The sequence below is a fragment of the Equus caballus genome, chromosome 26 (assembly GCF_041296265.1).
Source record: "Equus caballus isolate H_3958 breed thoroughbred chromosome 26, TB-T2T, whole genome shotgun sequence".
Lineage (NCBI taxonomy): Eukaryota > Metazoa > Chordata > Mammalia > Perissodactyla > Equidae > Equus > Equus caballus.
In genome coordinates, this window is record NC_091709.1 from 21,901,070 (window position 1) to 21,920,513 (window position 19,444).

The 19,444-nt window shown below is 36.9% G+C and overlaps 2 long non-coding RNA genes across 4 annotated transcripts in view; both read left to right on the plus strand.

Annotated features, from left to right (window-relative positions):
• The window catches only part of LOC106782630 (uncharacterized), a 44,937-nt gene that overhangs the window by 15,078 nt on the left and 10,415 nt on the right, over positions 1-19,444 (plus strand). The gene's annotated exons all lie outside the window — the stretch shown is intronic.
• On the plus strand, positions 15,184-17,981 carry LOC138920926 (uncharacterized). The gene is made up of 2 exons (XR_011432955.1): positions 15,184-15,381; positions 15,854-17,981. It is a non-coding gene; the product is annotated as an uncharacterized lncRNA (long non-coding RNA).

The window sequence follows — 19,444 nt, forward strand, 5'->3', positions numbered from 1 at the left end:
TTACCCTATCTAGCATTGTCTGAACTATTGATTAGAATGGTTTCTTCATAAATACAAGGGAGGGCTTATTAAAATTCCTCCACAATCACTTTCAACCCAAAAACTATTGTTAGGAAAGCATTTTTATAAAGCTAACAAAAATCAGACATGTTGATGGAACTGACTTATTTAGAATGAACAGTACAAAAACAAGCAAAAGAAATGTGTGCTATTCTGAAACTAAAGCTCAGGCAAAATATAAAGTGAGAATGATCAAAGTGTAAAACTGCTATCTCGACCAACTGTGAGTCACTTCACGTAACGTTTTTTGTTGGATTTTAGGATAAGAATCCCTCCCGTTTGGGTGGCAATTTCGAAAGCAGCACTTTTGTCCCAAGAGATTTCTCTTCTAGAAATATACCATTAAACTGCGTGCCTAATGGAATCAGTGCTGATAAGTTTAGAATATACCATATCATTGTTGTACTTAATAAAATTCTGTTTTATAAACATAATAGCAAATCTCAATAACCAAACACTCGTACAATATCCTATGCAATTGAAATCTTATACCTTTGAACTAATGGATACCGTTTAATAAAATTCTAGCAAAAAGTATTGTTTTGATGAAGAACACCTTTATATCCATTCACAGTACTTTGCAATTTATTTTTTTCCATGTAGTATTTTATTTACTGAATGATCAGAATATAAATGCTGTGGAAAACAGAAGTTTATGAAATTCACTGGGCAATCCAAGATAAAGTTCACTTCTTTTCCTCCTCACTTCTCCATCCATATATTTTTGTCCAAATCCTTCCAAGAAAAAGCCTTCAGGCTGAACTGAAGTTGAAGAAGAAAGGTAGAAAGGGTACAGCTGACAAGAAGCCTCTGTCTCAGCATCATTCCTCGTATGGCCCTTCATGTACCACGCTTCATTCAGATAAACGTCCCAAAGCGCAATTGCTAGGTTGTATGGGAGTTACATGTTTAGTTTCATAAGAAACAGCCAAATTGTTTTAAAGAGTGGCTGTATCGTTTTACATTCCCACCAGCAATGCATGAGTGATTCTCTCCATGGATCCTCATCAGCGTTTGATGTTGTCACTATTTTTTATTTTAGCCAGTCTGATAGGTATGAAGTGATATCTCGTTTTGGTTTTAATTTCTATTTCCCTAATTGCAAATGATGTTGAACTTTTCATGCACTTATTTGCTCTCTATATATGCTCTGCAGTGAAATTTCTGTTCATTTTCTAATTGTATTGTTTGTTTTATTACTGTTGGGTTTGAGAGTTGTGTGTATATTCTAGGTATTAATCCTTTGTTGGATATGTGTTTTACCAAAGTTTTCACCTAATCCATAGCTTGTTTTTTCATCCTCTTAGAAAGGTTTTTTAACACAAAACTTTTTTTAAGTTCAATGTGGTCCAATTTATCAGTTTGTATATTTATGGATCCTACTTTTGGTATCAAGTCTAAGAACTTTTTGTATAGTCCCAGATCCTGAAGATTTTCTCCTAGGTTTTTTAAAAAGTTTTATAATTTTACATTTAGCTTTGTGACCTATTCTGACAATTTTTGTATAAGATGTGAGGTTCAGGTTGAGATTCAAACTTTTAATAATAGATGCCCCATTGCTCTAGCACCATTTGTTGAAAAGTTTCCCTCCATTGAATTGTTTTTGTACCTTCGCAAAAAATTAGTTGGCAGAATAATGTTCTGTTATATTGATATATCACATTTATTTATCCATTCATCGGCTGATGGACATTTGAGCTGTTTCACATTTTGTTTCTGCAAATAATGCTGCAATGAACACTTCTGTACAAGTATTTGTGTGGACATGTGTTTTAACTTCTCTTGGACATATACTTAGTGGTGGAATTACAGGGTCTCGTGGTAACTTTATGTTTAACATTTTGCAGAACTGCCGAACAATTCTCCAGGAGGCTGCATCATTTTACACTCTGACCAAAAGTGTGTGAGGGTCCCAATTTCTCCACGTATTAACCAATGCTTGCTATTATCTGATTTTTTCATGACAGCCATCCTAGTGGATGTGAAGTAGTATCTCATTATGGTTTTTATTTGCATATTCCTAATGGCTTATTAATGTTGAACATCTTTTCATGTGCTGGTTGGTTATTTGTGTATCTATCTTCTTTGGAGAAATGTTTATTCAGATCCTTTGCCCATTTTTTACTTGGGTTATTTGTCTGTTTATTATTGAGTTATAACAGCTTTTATATATTTTGGATACAATTCCCTTATCATATACATGATTTACAAATATATTTCTCCCATTCTGTGAGTTGTCTTTTTGCTTTCTTGGTGATATGGTTTGCAGCACAAAAGTTTTTAATGTTGGTGAAGTCCAATTTATCTAATATTTCTTCTGTCTTGTGCTTTCATGGCATATTTCTGAAGGTTTTGCCTATTCTAAAGTCATGACGGTTTACTCCTATATTTTCTTCTAAGAGTTTTACAGTTTTAGCTCTTACATTTAGGTCCAGGATACATTTTGAGTTAATTTTTATGTATAGTGTAATGAAGGGTTCCAACTTTACTTTTTTGCATGTGGATATCCAGTTGTTTCAGAACCATTTGTTGAAAAGACTTTCCTTTCTCCATTGAATGATCCTGACACTCTTGTTGAAAATCAATGAACCATAAATGTAAGGGTTTATTTCTGGGCTCTCAATTCTACTGCATCAATATGTATGTCTATTCTTAAGCCAGTACCACACTGTCTCGATTACTGTAGTTTTGTAGTGAGTGTTAAAATCAGGAAGCGTGATTCCTCCAACTTTGTTCTCCTTTTTCAAGATTGTTTTGGATGTTCTGGATTCCTTTCACTTCTACATGAATTTTATGATCAGCTTGTCAAATTCCAAAAGAGAAAAAAACAACGAGGATGTTGATAGGGATTGTGTTGAATCTGTAGATCAATTTTTGGAGTATTGCCATCTTAACGATATTAAATCTGTGCCAATTGATTTTTGATAAATGTGCCAAGGTAATCCATCTGGGAAAGTCTGGTCCTCTCTGTAAATGGTGCTGGACCACAGACCTAAATGCAATCACTAAAACTATGACACCTGTAGAATAAAACATAAGAGGAAATCTTCATGACCTCAGGTTAAGCAAAGATTTCCTAGATATAACATCAAAAGCATAATTCATAATAAAGAAAATTTGATAACTTGGACATAAAAAAACTAAATAAACCTTAAATGACATCAAGAAATTGAAAAGACAAGCCCATGGGGAATACTACTATAGATACTGTCTCTCTGTCTGTTTTCTTTAATGATTGCTTCTTTTTTGTTTGGTATCTCTGAGTCAAAAGGAGGGCTGATTCCTTTGTATTGCCTGAAGTTTAACTCTCTCATTAAGCTGTCTTTTAGTCACTGACATACATCAAGTGATTCTCCACCTGTATATCCTTGGTTGACTCTTTCTTGCCTATCTGTCCCCTTAAAACAGATTAGTTTAATATTAATGTTTGAACAATGTTCAACACAGCTGTGTTTTAGCCCCTTACATCCTGTTATCTTCCCATTTTTGTAACTATGGGCATGGTTTGAATAGAAAGTGTGAACTGCATGTTCCAAGGGGATTAAAAAGGTCAATTTTCACAGATGACTGTTATGCTTTGGATTGTCACAATAGTCTTTCTCCAAATACCTGTCACTATAGTCACTACCCGACTGTCCATCACAATCGGTACATGCCTCCGGGGCACATATTTAGTCTTTGCTTAAAAATACAGCTCGATAAAATTTCTTATGGCTATAGAACACTCAGTTCTCTTGGCAGTAGTGATTTTCCACCTATTACGTACTGCTTATTACTGAATTTCAGTGGATCTCTACACAGGCCTTTTCCTCTCTAGTTTCACTTACTCATTTTTATTCTCAATACTACAACTGATATTTTTCTTACTGCCAACATTTTTATAGGTCCAACTCCATAGTTTTAACTTATTATAGACTAAAAATGATAATAATGAAGGATACTGAATAAGGTCACAGAGGAAGGGGCTTCAGTATGACATTTTTCTTTTCAATAAGCAATACAAAATAAAATATACATGAAAATTGTGTGTTCTTTCATTGTATTCTTATATTCTCGATTTAAAGTACTTATATGAAATAATTTTTAAAAAGCTTAGCTGATTTTCATTATCATTTCATGTCTTTAATTTTGGACGTTCTTTCTTAAAAGGCTAAACTTATGTGGCAGGAGGGTGTGATAGCCATGACTTAAGCCAAAGGTAAGATTCAAAATGGTGGCTCCCTGGTTATAGTTTATTTGCTCTAACTAGGATGATCATGATAATAATGATAATGTTGATGATGATGATGGCTTTTGCTGTGGAGGAGTACAGGCATGTTGTTCTTGAATGGCATCCTGGAAACGCTTTTTCAGAATGACAGAGACAAGAACACTATTCTGGAAACTTAACTATAAAATAGATAGCAAACACCAGAATAAGGAAATGCATGCTATATATTATAAGTTGATTGTCTCAAATGGCAACATTTTTGGTGTGCCTTTATATCTATCTCTATTTAATAAAATTAGCACAAATTAAATTTTTCATCAGATAATTGTCTTAAATCAATATACAATTCAATCCTACCGGGTGTAATATGAAGTCATTCCATTTCAGAGTGTACCCTGTCAGAAAGAGAGGAGAGGAGCAAATTTAGTAGTTTTCACTTTATGACGCTATGCTGGTAAATGATAACTCTACCCCCCGTTCCACCACCCACAACCCCACTTGGGGTCTGAGGGTTGTGGGAGATTACTTCTGTTGGCAGTGCTGTCATCCAACCACCTTATTGTTACTTCTCTCCTAAAACATATAGTGAGTTGTGAATAATACAAAAACTTCAATGTTTGCTCACCAAAGAGAAAATATGAATTATAATGAAAACCCTCAAGATATGAGGCATTCCTTGCATGTAATCCTTGCACGTAAGAAGTAGTTGAATATTTCAAACTGTTGTTAATAGTTACTCATTAAAATACATTAATTGTTTTTGACTAAGGCCAAAAGGATAATACATTAAATTTAATGTAAATGGAGATTGATTGTAATGGAGTATATTATGAAATTCTGTCTGTTTTTCTTCAAGGAATAACTGAATAGAATCAGAGATTTTTCTACTCTTCTTTTAAAAAAGTAGGACTTTTAGTTAAAACAATTATTCTCAACCCATCTCATCCCCTCCCCTATCAGCAAGCATGCTGGACAGTAGAGCCGGGACTAAAGAACCTGAGTCTTGCATTTATTCACAGATGATGATGCTGACACTATTGATGCCTGTGAGACAGGCTAGATTAACAGAGTAAGTTCAGAGAGAAAAAGTATTAACCAATACGATGGATAGTTATTATAGAAAAATCTTTGTATTTAACAACAAAAATATACTACACATTTTCTTGTGTTTTGGTCATGAATACTTATTATTCCTCTATCATGTTGGTTTGAGGTATAACTTGAGTTCCATGAAATACGTATTTGTTTCTTTAACAGGCTGTTGCTATGAGAATGGCTTAAACCAACAAATTACCTCAGATGGTGAGGCTTGAAAACATTAACTTCCTTAAACCACAAATAGATAGTGTACAAATAAATTTTGAACAATCAAAATATTTTTATAACTTTAATACTTTGTCTTTGCAGAAATAAATGTTCACTGTAGAATATTTAAAAAATAAAATTAAGCAAAAGAAATCCCTAAAATTGCCCATAATCCCACTACCCAGAGATAATGACTGTTAACCATGTCTTCTATATCTTTGAAGTTTAAAAACATGCACCCACATCTCTCTAACAAAACTACAAGTTTTGTACATATCTTATTATATCCTACTTAAAAAAAAACTTTGATTAAATTCAAGTATTTCTGGACCTCTTTTGCCTTTGGGTTGAGATGTGGATACGGTAGTCTCTCTCATTTTTCTGGCTTTTGGCTTCACGTTCTTCATAGAACCTGAAGTCTTGCTCAAATTGCAACAAAGTCGTGTCTGAGAATATTGTAGTGGTTACTCCCTTTGTTCCCAAGATGTTCTCTGGCGTTCCTTGCTGTGCAGTCTCTGGTGTCACCGTGTCCTACTGGTACTACTGTATCCCACCAGACTGTTGCAGAGCATTACTATGCCCACCAGTCTTCTCCATTGCTCCACTGGGCATTTCCACTGATGTCATGGGGTCTTGCAGGGCAAATTATGCAGGAAGTTCAATGGCACAGCAGAAAAGTCTGCCTTTGCCTTCTTTGTGTTATGGTCTGTTAGAGGGATATGAAAAGAATGCTGCTCTACCCCAGGGCTGTGAGAGGGAAATGGTAAACAATCCAGAGTAAAGACATTGGATAGAATGCAGCCATTTAAACCGATACGTATCATGACCATGCCTTTTATACTGTTAAATGGCCGAATCACGTGTATCCTCAGGCCTTGTGAAGTTGGAGGCACCTGCTGCTCTGAAGGTGCTCCAGGCCCTGACTCAACACAGCAGAAGAGAGTGAGCAGAACACTCATGTGTTGTGAAGAGAGGGACTCTATGTGACGACAAGGAGATGACACAAGAGAATTTGTCCCAACTCAATTCTTCCCACTGAAATCTCCACCCCTTCTCCAACACTGTGGCCCAGCTGTCTCTGTCTTGTTTTTGACATTTTTCACATCTCCTTTTCCCTGGGGGTGCAATGAGAATATTAGGGGAAACCAGAGCATCCTCTACAGTGTGCCTCGGTTAATGTAGACCTTAAACCTTACCTGAAAAACGCTCAGGTTGTGATTTGGAAGTCAGGTTAAATAATGGTTTGTTCTCGCGTGCTTTCCATGGATCTCTGCAAAAACCTTTATATAGTTACTTGCATTTCTCCTTCCAGGACGCCACGTTCCTGATGATAATGATCATTGTGCTACTGTTTAGAAATACATTTCCCAGACTTTTCCCAGATATTGGGATATAGTGGTCTGGGTGGGTGTTAGGAGCTTCCCAGGAGACATGGATCATCAGGCAAGTTTGGGAAACATTTTTTCACAATTCTTATTACCTTCCCTTTGTTTGCAGACCTCAGTTTACAGCCCTGGCTGGACTTTAGAATCACCTGGATCTTGCTCCCAGAAATTCTAGCTCCCTTGGTCTGAGGTAGGGCCTGGGCATGGGAATTTTTTTAAAACTCTTCTGGTAATCCCAATCCTCAGTCAGTTTGAACAACCATTACCTTAGGAAATGCAAATACCAGATGCTTTTGTAGGCATAGCGCTTGTTCTACTGGGAGTATCCTTTGGAGCATCTAGTATAGAGTTTTCAGACTGAGATTGCCTTAAAATTGAAATTTGCCAGGAAAATTTGAAGTTCTTTTAAAAAATGATTTTTCATAGTTTTTTGAAATAAATTGCTGTTTCCTTCATTTCTCATGCCTTAACATGCTGAGTTTCAAACTAACTTTGTTTATCTACTACGCCTCCAGCTTTAAAGAAAAAGTGGTCATGTTTGCTTGTTGTGTTTTTAAGTATGAAACCATGTGATTACATCCATTTTAGGATTTGGGGGATGAAAACATGTCTGAAATAGCTGCTATTTAGTTTACAGCCCCAGGCATATCTTAAAACATGCAAACCCACAATGAGGTGATTTGAGGACTGATTTTTTCCACTTGCTGTTGTTGGGACCAAGTCAAAATTTGCCTGTCTTTGAATGAGCCCGATGGATGTATTTGCTCTGGCATTGCTAGCCAAACTAAGACTAGCACTTTGGGCAAGAAGCTCACTACATTTATTCTTACTGGTTGACAGTTTTATTTGTGGTCCCTATTTAAAATGGAGAAATTGAGCCCAGCCCTTAAAGCTTTGGCTTTGGCAAAGCTGCTTTGGACAAGATACAGAAGGCTAAAGGAGAGGCTGAAACTTTTCCTTAATAAACCTTTCCTTTGTACAGTTGGCAAAGTGTAACCTACTAAATGGTGGGCGTGTTTGAGCTAGAATTTCTTTACCAGTGAGCACACTAGCTCCTTGTCACTGACAGTGTCAGTACTTTTCAGCCACATATCCCAGAAGAACCTCCTTAAACTTTTGAAGTTTTAGAAATACTAATTTTTGGCTTTGGCTGATGTGTGGGGAGCCATATGTGGCTTCATAGGTGTTTGATAGCTGTTTGCAAGCTTTTTTCTTCTAGGTACAACTTAGAATAATGAGTCAACAAGTAGAAAATGTTAAAAGATAAGCTCAAAGTGAACAACTTTTTTGTAACAATGAGAAAGAAAAAGTCTTCTCTAACTTTTACAGATTTCATCCTGGTATTCCTGGTATAGGAATGCCAAGGTCAAAATGGTTTAAAACAAAAGACAAGGGAAAAAATGTCACTAGTGTATTGAAGGGTTTCCCAGAAAGTAGACTGGCAGCAAATAGGAATGGCATTGGGGAAGTAATAAATATTGCATTCAATTAAGAATTAGTTTTGTGTCTTTATTGAGACATAAAGGGACAGTTAGGGAAAGGATTTTATGAGTATGACTCATAAACTGTTCTGTTCTCTCTCAAGAATTCAAAAGATGTTCATTTTTGGTGGCATCCTATATACGCAAGGTTGACACTCATTTCACCAAAACCTATCTAGTCGTACTTCCCATATATCCAGACTAGTCCTAGAAGAATGCTGGGCTTACCAGACACTTGACAATTGTGAAGTCCTAGGCCCATTTCCTGTTCTTAGCAAGGTGACCTGGGGATCTACCAGCAAATCTTCCACTTTTTATGGACATCAAATGAGTTATGCCAAACTCTACTCTATAAATAACTATTGAAAATATGTGATCTTGATAACATTCATTCAGTGCTCTACAAATACTTATAAAGGGTCTGTTTACTAGGAGCCAGGTACCCTTCTGAGTGCTTGGGATAACTCAGTGAATGTAACAGATAGAAGTCACTTTCTTGTGTAGATTATATTTCAATAGGGAAAGGGAGAGACAACACCCAACGGAGATAATAAATGAATAATATAGTACATTAGAAATTGCTAAGTGTTATGGAATAGGGATCGTGCAGGGATGGGGCAATTCAAGGCAATGGAGGCGATGGTAGTTTGCAGTGTTCAATAGAATGGTCAGAGTGGGAGTCTTTTAAAGAGCAAAATGTGGCAAAGACTTGAAGAAGTTGAGTGAGAGAGCCATCTGGGTATCTGGGGGAGGAGAGTTCCAGACAGAGGGAAAGGTGTCCTGGAGTATGGAACCATGAGTTCTAAGGTTCAAAGGTATGAAAGGAACCCAAGGGTTAAAAAGCAGCTGATGTCGTGTCTGGCTGGATCTTAGGGGGCAATGGAAGAATTACAGGCAGAAGGCAGATGATTGGACATTGTTTATGCCACGTGAAGGCGTTTAGACTTTATTCTGTGAGGGTCAGCTCATCTTCTATACAAGGAGTCCAGAGATGGGGATCTTTCATATCCGCTAGAGACCTTTGGACATAGGAGATGCCCAATAAATGTCTAATGAATAAAGACATGCTTGGTTATAGAAACCTTCTAATAAGAAAGAGGTGGAGGAACTATAAGAAATGTAAATTCTTAACCGTGCATACAAAAAAGAATATTGATGTTAACCTCAACCAGAGGTGTCTTTTTCCTCAGAATTTTTTTCACAAAAAATTTTATGAGTGAATTATACATCTATAAGTAGTTTCCTATTGCTGCCATAACAAATTACCATAAAATCAATGTCTTAAAACAACACAATTTTATGACCTCACAAATCTACAGGTCTTATGTCCAGATTTGCTTAACAGGTTTGTTTGCTCCGGGTCTCACAAAACTGAATCAAGTTGTCAGTGCCCTGGGCTCTTATCTGGAAGCTCTGGGGAAGAATCTGTTTCTAAATTCAGGTTGTTAGCAGAATCCAGTTCCTTGAGATTGTAGGGCCAAAGTCTCCATTTCTTTACTGGCTGTGAGCTGGAGTTTTCCTTTAGCCCCTAGGGACACTTCTCAGCTCCTTGCTTGTGGGCCACTGCATCTCAGAGCCAGCAACATGCGCAGTTGAATCCTTGTCTTGCTTGGAATCTCTCTAACTTCCTCTTTCTGCTACATCTCTCTTCTTCCTTCTCTAATGCATCTCTATAACTGGATCTTCTATCTTTCTCTTCGCGGGATTGTATTGAGCTCACTCAGGTAATCCAGGATAAACTCCCTATTTTAAGGTCAACTGATTCATAACCTTAATTGCATCTGCTAGCAGTGCCTAGATTAGCGTTTGAATAACCATGGGATGGGAATCTTGTGTTGGGGGGGAATCTTTGGAACTATGTCTACCTCAATGTCACATCTTGGGATAATTCATGCCCAAATATCAATGGCCTTTCTACAGCAGGACAGAGCAGAAAAGTCCTCCATAGGGTTAGGTGGTAGCACAAACCCTTCTCTAGGGAAGAGCTGACATAGGGGAAATGACTCAGATACAGATGCTGATGGTAAAAGAATGATACGTTGGAGGGCCCAATTTTTGAGGAGTGCTACAGTCTAATTTTAATTGCAGAAAAATGTCATTTTCCAGTTGGATCAATAGAATAAACAAGAAAACAGCAAATACTGAGAGCCAAGTGGAGAGGTGGTCATTGTTCATATAACTGACCTGTCGATAGGCCTAGGTGCTCCTTGCTAGTCAGGGTTCAGGACAGGGCTTCAGTCCTTAGGCAATAGAAGGCTACACGGGTGGCATGGGGGATTAGGCAGGGAACAGGTTAAAACCATATCTTAGGGTCAGTTACAGAATGGAAAGACAAAGAAAGCAGAAGTGTAATAATGGCAATTTATGGACAAAAATTCAGCTGCGTGCAACTGCTGATGGCAACAATTTCTGGCTCTCATTTGAAATAAACAAAAAAGCCTAACAGTTCCTCAATCATTCCATATGAATACAAATGTCTGGTCTAAATTCTTCTGTCTCTAGGAAATATCCCAATTCTCCCCTTGTCAATGCAGTGACATACTTGATTTAGTGTATATCAGGGTCAATATCTTCCTGTTTCAGAGATGGAAGAGGGCACCATCCCTCAAACAGCTTTTGTTATATTGACATTAAAGCATTGTTTTATTCCTATTGTTTTACTTTTTCCATGCATTGTCAAGAATTTAAGGACACACAATATGAATGCATACAGATACTTACAGAGTTAGAATAAAAAGGACATTTTTTTCCCCCTTCCTAGCTGTAAGTACTTTAAAACATTTGTTTTTGGTCTGGAAAAAGAGAATTTCTCTTGGTAACCTAGAAGAATTCTTGGACCTGGGAGGAAAATCTTAATTGGTCCTTAGGGGACAACATCGTTGATAAGCATAGAGAAGCAAAGTGAAGATTTTCAGTGTTTGTTTTTAGGGTTCTTTCCTGGGGCACATTTCCTGAACTCTGCTTTTTTGTCTTTTGGCCAAAGACTTTCATGGCAGATATCCACTCATTAGTTGGGTGTGTGGATGGTGGGGGCAGGGGACAGTTAGGGAAAAGGTGATAATTACTAAGTAGCATTACTCTGTTTTTAGTCAACTCGCACCTCTATAATGAGCAAGTTTCTCCCTCACATTTTTCCTCCCACTAGCTGACCTGGCCAAAACTTAATCTAGCAGATGATTGAGTGTGGCATTAGCCAACACTGTCCTGCTTCCAGCTTCCTGTTGTGGGCCTGCTCTCCTGGGTTTATTATAATTCAAGTCTGGTTCTCCTTCAGCTGGCTCACTACCCCAAATATTGCTTCAATTGTGATATGGACAGGCCATAATGTGAGTTAAGTCTCAGAAACATCAGAAATCCTTCCCTTTATCCATTCACTGATGGTCTCTGTAAAGTACTTAATGACCTGAATTTGAACCCATGCATTTTGATAAAAAAAATGGCAAGCAATAGGATATATTGGAGTATATGAGGAAGCCATTTGGTGTAAATCTAATTCTTCCTGACCTTGTTTTTCCAAAAGGGCCTGATGTGGCAGTTGAGCGTGCATGTAGTTCCGCTTTAAGCATTTGCTGTGTACCAAAGACAAGAACAAATACCCTTAAGATAAAGATGCAACTTCCCCCACATTGGTATTTCCTTAAGGATAAGCATCTTTCCCTAGGCTAGGAATTGATTGCTGTGCCCACCCTGTGACCACCAAGCTCAAAACAACAGATTGACTACCTGCTGTGTGCATCAATCTTTGTTCCAACAGGGCAACCTCATGACTATAGTAAAAGGGACATTTCAATCATGTGTGATACATGCTCTTGGACAGCATACAACCACTCTGTACACCTCCACTTCTTTGATTCCCTTCTTTCCGTGCGGAAGGAAGGCCCTGGGCTAAGCTAGTCCTCAGATCTGGCTCCTAATAAATTCACCCCAATTTTGATTTATAGATTGGTTATGGATTATTTTTGTTGACAAATTGTACCAGGCAAAGGGAAAACAAATGCCTTAATTGGTGTTGACTAATCTTTTAGATCATCATGTAGACATAAAATGCTGTGCATTTTGATGTACATTATTGAAATTTTTGCTAAGAAAAACATAAATCGATGTAATAATGATTACGATTAGTGTAGCAGGTAGTCAAAGTAGAAGAAAAACAATAGAAAAAGGACAATGATCAAATTTTTTAAATACATGGGAGAATATTAAAGGGGTATTGTCTCAATGTGTTGCTAGCATTACCCAGGGATCCAGGTCCTGCCTGGTAGCCAAGAGAGGCTGCCTTTGTAAATAACGTCTGGGTTCATAACCCAATGAGTGGGCAGTAAGTACTAAGTAGGCTAAAGTTAGGGGTTCATTCTCCCATAATTGACCATAGGTTATACCCTTATTCCAAAAATTGAGTTTAAATTATATTCTATTGGTACAAGGCTATGTATTGATGGTTCAGCACAATCTACCCCAAATTCTGGAGAAATTACTAGATGCCTCTTATTAAGAGTGGACTAGTGATGTAATTTTCATATTCAGAGGTCAGTGTGGGATAATGGACTTGTAAGAGGTAGAAAAAGGGGTACAGCTGGCCCTCTGGAAGTTTTCTGATATGGTCACCATGTTCTAGTTTGGAGGTCTAGAATGTATATAATGGCTGTTATCTAAACTAAACTAAATTCACAGGAGTCTAAGGCATAGACTGGAATGCCATTGTTTTGTTTCTTTTTAAAAGATGCATGTTCCTTCCGTATGAACCAGATATGATGTCGGTAGGCTATCCTGTTCTTTACATATAGGCACCTGCAGCCAAAACATAACTGGAAGTTTGCTTAGTGAGTATAGAGTCAGAATAAGGAATTTATCCTGGACAAGAAAACTTTAAATACTCCTCTCCCCTGTAGACAGGGCCTTGCTAATGTGGTCCTAGTGTTCTAGCCGAAGGGCGAGATTCTACTGAAGACTCTGGGTCAGGCTCAGTATCTCTTACCCCACTCTTTTAAAAAAATAGTCTATTTTGGCTAATTCTCTTGTTGATAACTTTAAAACTGTGTTATTAATATTGTCTATTCTCAACTCAAATTTGGTCATAGAATTCCTCTCTTGATTAGAACACTGGTGTTTGGTGAATTCCTGTCAACTATACATTTTGCTTAGTTTGATCAGTTAACATACAGCCAACTTTAGTCATTGTATGTTGATTAAATTGGGTTAATTCTGGCAGTGAGATGCATTATTGTCACCCCCATGCTTAAGGCTATAAGCAAATGACAGGTCCTTAACTTAAAAGACTTCACTTAGCTTCTCTGTGACCATGCTCTTTACCTTTAGAGCTGTAGTGACACTACGAGAAGAATCTGACCTCCTATCTGTTACCTAATTGCTCCCAGCCATAATAATATTAGGCAAAGAAGTTCCTATTTTTTCAAAGAGCCTTAGCATATTTAAAAGAACTCTGTAAGAAGTTATAGAAAGCTATTAAATGAAGGATTTTATTATATAACTTATTTATTCACTCTTTTCTAGTACTATTATTTAACTGCCAAGAAAACTATTTTTCCGTTAGATATAATAGCTCCCAAAGAAATGGAATATATCAAATCATGGCATCACCAGAGAATTAAAGGGCTTTAACTAAAGAGAAATCGTTACGAGATTATAAGACACGAGATTTCTCATTTAATTTTTTTCCCACGTGATTCCTGTCACTTCATATAATGAGACTTTTTTCTTATAATGACTTTTTAAAGTTGTGATGGAAAGAGATAAGATAGCATCTTATTTCTTATTTCTTAATATAGTTGCTTCATCTGGTGGTCGTGGTGCTGGGATTTCCCGGTGAAGGTGGGAGGGGTGGTTACATGTGTGGTCTCTGTTGATTGCTCATCAACAATCAGTGTTAGTGCCTCTCTGGCATTTGCGAGACTCATGCTAATCTTACGACAGTACCTTTTTCTGCTTCTTATTCTTTAGGAGTAAAAAATTGGAGTTATTCCATACAGTGCTTATAATTCAATCTCATAACTCCTACAAGAGGTGCTTCTACTTTCTGTCAGAAAATATAGACATTTTATTTTATGCACAGCTATAACTCTATTGCCACATTTTCATTTGGTTAAAGATAAGAAATAACTGCTGTCCATATTCCAAATATGTAATAGATTGCTTTGGGAGATAGTCACTAGAAGCATTGGAACTCAGGTTAGGCAATTTCTTTGATGAAATCAGTGAACGTTTCTTTAATCAAAACTTTCCAAAAATTTAGAAAAACTTTTGCCACGTTTCATAGATGCCGTGAAATTATTACATAATACACTGGAGGAAAGAAATGTGAAAACATTGGCAGTCATCCACAAAGAACAATATATAACTTTTCATTTTTTCTTCTCTTCTGTAAATTTTAGTATTTAAGATTTTTCATAATGAATAATTTGTAGTCACTGACTGGTAAGCACAATGGCTTATTCAATACCCATTTCTCTCTTCTTCCATGTGACTAGAACCCTGATTTGTGGAGGATGCCAATGTTCCCAGCTCCATTATCTATCTAAGCCACACATAGCACTTATTTCTCCCTTTGCCATATACTGAGTTTTAGCACTCTATTGTACCTAAAAGAGACCAGGTGACCAAATTTCAGCAAATAAGATATAAGGAAAATCCACTGATGAATTTGGGGAAAGATTTTCTTGAAAGTGAGAGGTATATCTGATGCTGCCTTCCTTTTCCCTTTCATTGCCTAGAATGTAAGCACGACTGTTGGAACTGCAGCCGCCATTTTGTGCAGCAGGAGGCTACACGCATGAGGGGAAAAACCTCACTGTACTAAGGATAGGAGAACAAAGGCTGGAAAGAGCTTCTGGCCTTGATGTTATCCTAGAGTAGCCAGCCTAAATCCAGCATCAATCTACGCACAGACTTCTTCTTACATGACATAACCGAATCTCTGTTTAAGGTACTGTGATCTGGGCCACTTTTTTCTTTCCTAGCATATTGCCTTCCTAACTGATGAACTAAAATAGCTAAATAAGCCTTCAAAATGAATTATTTTTAGGGCATTATTATTATTAGTTCTTACTTTGACTCCGACTGTAAACAAGAGCTGTTGACCAAATTATCAAGGAACTTGGTGAGTCTTCATAGGTCAATTATTTTGTGAAGAGATTTAAATAATAACAAGAAATAAAGTCTTCTATATTTACATACAAATTTACCCTTGCAGCACTCTTCATTCTTATGGGTACACAACGTTTCATCTGATTTTTTTTTTTCTTCTTCCTGAAGGACTTCTTTAATAGATTTTGTGCTATAGATCTGCAGGTGATAAATTTTTTCAGCATTTGTACATCTGAGAAAGTCTTTATCTCGACTTTGTTTTGAAAGATAGTCTCACTGGTTATAGATTTCTATGCTGTTTTATCTTTTAGGACCTTAAAGATATTGATCCACTGTCTTCTGACTTCCGTTGATTCTGATGTAAATCTACTGTCATCTTTAACTTTATTCCTCTGTAAGTGATGTCTTTTTCTTTTTTTTCCTCTGGCTTGCTTTAAGATCTCTTTATCACTAGTTTTAAGGACTTGCACTATGCTATACTTTGGTATACTTTTTGTTTCTTGTTTTTGGAGTGAATTGAGCTTATTGGATCTGTAGGTTTATAGTTTTCATCAAATTTGGAAAATCTTCAGCCATTATTTCTTCAAATATTTTTTCTGTCCCCTTCTTCACACATACACATATACTAGGCTGATGAACTCGTTCTAGAGCTCATTGATGCTGGTGCAACTCTCTGGTCATCTATGAAGGGCTCATTTTTCATGGAATCAGTTATTTAAGGTTTTCTTGCATCCACTGCTCTCCTCTAGCCCCATCAAAATATATAGTTTTTAATGTTATCTGGGGTTTTTTCTTGTTATTACCGTTGGAGAAAAGGTCTTCCATATCCTTCAACATCTAACTGAAGGTGAAAGTTCATTGGTCCATATTAATGTTGCCATTTAATACCACTCAAAGGGCAATAGAAGGTGGATGTTAGAAAATAATCATCTTTCCTACTTCTGGTAATTTTCAGAAAGTTGGGGTAAGTGATTTAAAATTCTGCTGTTGAGAGTTCTTAATTTTCTACAAATTTAGGTCACTGTGCTATAGGGGTTATTTTTATTCACTTTGGGATTTTTATTTACTCAAAATGATTTCATTCATTGGAGAAATGAGATGTGAATAATTAAAATTTTGAGAGAGGACTTGATAAATAAGAGCACACTCCAGCTCTAAAAATTTCTATTATTCCCTAGCTGACCCTGTAAATATTGGCGTCCTTTAGATTTCTTAGATAGATAACCTCCCCCCCCCACCCTTTTTTTTTCAAGGAAAGATTCACCCTGAGGAAACATCAGTTGCCAATCTTCCTCTTTTTCTCCCTCCCTAAAGCCCCAGTGCATGGTTGTATATCCTAGTTGTAAGTCCTTCTGGTTCTTGTACATGAGCCACTGCCACCGCATGGCAACTGACAGATGGGTGGCATGGTTCTGTGACTGGGAAATGAACTCAGGCTACTGAAGTGTTGAGAAGGCCAAACTTTAACCACTAAGCCATCAGGGCTGGCTCCCCACAAGTGTTGTAAATCTTTCTATATATGTTCACAAAAACATGTAAATTTTAATTATTATTTTTTTAATGTTGATCTTTATAATCAGTTATTATCTTTTTTTAGATACAGAAAATATAAGACGTTTAACTGAATCTACTCTGTCATATATGCACACTCTCAACTTCCTTCTTGTTTAAATTCCTTATTTGAACTTAGTGGAACTTCCTGGTTTCCATCAATTACGGACAAATATCTGACCTCGTGATGATTGAGCAAAGTAGACAGTTAACTGAAGCAAAGGCTGAAGGAAGCTTTCCTTAGGCTGCTTTTTTAGAATCAGAAAATTACGATCTTTACTGTTTTAGTCAATGTCCTTTGACATTTTATCAGCATTCAAGCATATTATTATTTCAGCAAAAGCAATTACTTCAATCACCTAATCAACCTCACTAGCTTCAAATTAAAGGAAGTGTAAATTATCATCCTGTAAAGTTTTAGGAGCTGCCCTGGGAAGAAAACGAGGAGCAGATTTCTCTCTGAAAGTAGAGGCAGTGGTCGACTTCGCTCTTCCTTTTCTCTTGGGTCACTGTTATTCTAGTCCTTCAGAGGGCCAGATCTCTGGATCGCCCATAGAGAGGTGACATCTTACTATTCAGGAAGAAAACTATGAACTACTGGATCATCTTCCTAATAAGCCAAAAGTTGGTTTCTATGGAACCAATTTAATCATTTGAGAGTTTCAATTAAAAATGGAAAAGTCAGGGGCTGGCCGGTGGTAGAGTGGTTAAGTTCATGTGCTCTGCTTCAGTGGCCCAGGGTTTGTAGGTTCAGATCCCAGGCATGTATCTACACACTGCTCATTGAGCCATGCTGTGGCAGCATTCCACATACAAAATCGAGGAAGATTGGCACAGATGTTAGCTCAGAGACAATCTTCCTCACTGAAAAAAAAGAAAAACACAAAAGGAAAAGTCATAGGAACCATTAGACAACACTTCGAAAATCAGTATTTTTAGAGGGTTCCATCATCATTTTCACATTTGGAATGGTAGCCTGAATGTAATCTTTCATTGCACATTTTAACCTGTAAAGTCTTCTAGCTTTTCTCCAAAGAACATAGAGTCAAACTACAGACAGTCTCCAGTTTTCCTAAATGTAAGCATCTTGAAAAACCAGCATGAAGGAGTATGTCTAATTAAAGATAAAAACCCACACTACTGTTTTCTTTTTTACAGTGTGCAATCTCAGAGGCACAGTTTAGGAAAGAGATCTCAGGACACAAAATTACCGTTTAAAGAAATTTATTCATCCTCAAATTCCTCCTCTGCCTCCCATCCACGTGTTTTCTCATTTGGGTTTGGATTAGTTCAACAAAGTGGACTCTGCAATCTACAGGAAAGGAAGTGTCAGCCTTGGGTGTGGTGCCAATAGAATGCTCCTGAAAGGTTCTGGCTGTAAGCACCTTCTCTTAAAATCCAGGGGGACTTCACTGGTCTCTCTTGTCGGTGGAGGGCTTGTACTTCGGCCTCGCGTCCTGTTTCGGAAGGTGCATTGCCCATTGAGGTGACTTATCGACAGCTTACAGGGAAAGTTATTCTGCAGTGTGTTCAAGGTCATTTCCCCGATTAATAATTCTCTGGAGGCTGGAATTTGAGCTCATCACTCCGTTTCCAGAAGACTGTTACTTGATGAGAAATACTGAGAAACATCCTCAGACGTTCCGTCTCCTGGCAGATTCCCATCGTCCTCTCATCTTTTCTACAAGCATATAAATGCTATCCATCCATATAATATTTTTACTTATTCTCTATTATTGGCATCAATTCATTTTAATAACAATAACAATAATTATTATTATTAATAATCAACATTATGAAACTATCATAATCACTTCTATAATTATAATTAGTATCTAAATAATAAATTTGATTATTTAATGTCATTCAACACATTACTAAATTGTTGCCATATAATCTTATCCCAGATGTTAAATCTTATAAGAAGAGATCACTTCTGGAATATAAAAAATATTTTATTAATATATTTAAATTTTTTATATTAATAAACTTTTTCTGAGAGATTCTGATTCTGTGAGGGAAAGGAATGATCATATGATCACTGAATTCTATTCCTGGAAACAAACTAACAAGTCATTTAGTCCCAAAGGCCCTTTATTACAAATGAAGGAACTTAGGTGACTGACTACTCCTCATTTATTAATGAAACTATTAACAGGAAATGCAATTTTGAAGGAAAGCACAAACTGAATGCACAAAACTCTTTCCAAAGGGTAAGCCTTCACAAATAATTGAATGCTAATTATGAGTATTCACTAAAATCTGGTTAAGATTGAAAGAGTTAATTTTAGGATTCTCTCAGGAGAATTTTTAATAAAGTCTTTAGGGTCATAATCACCCCAGAATGAACT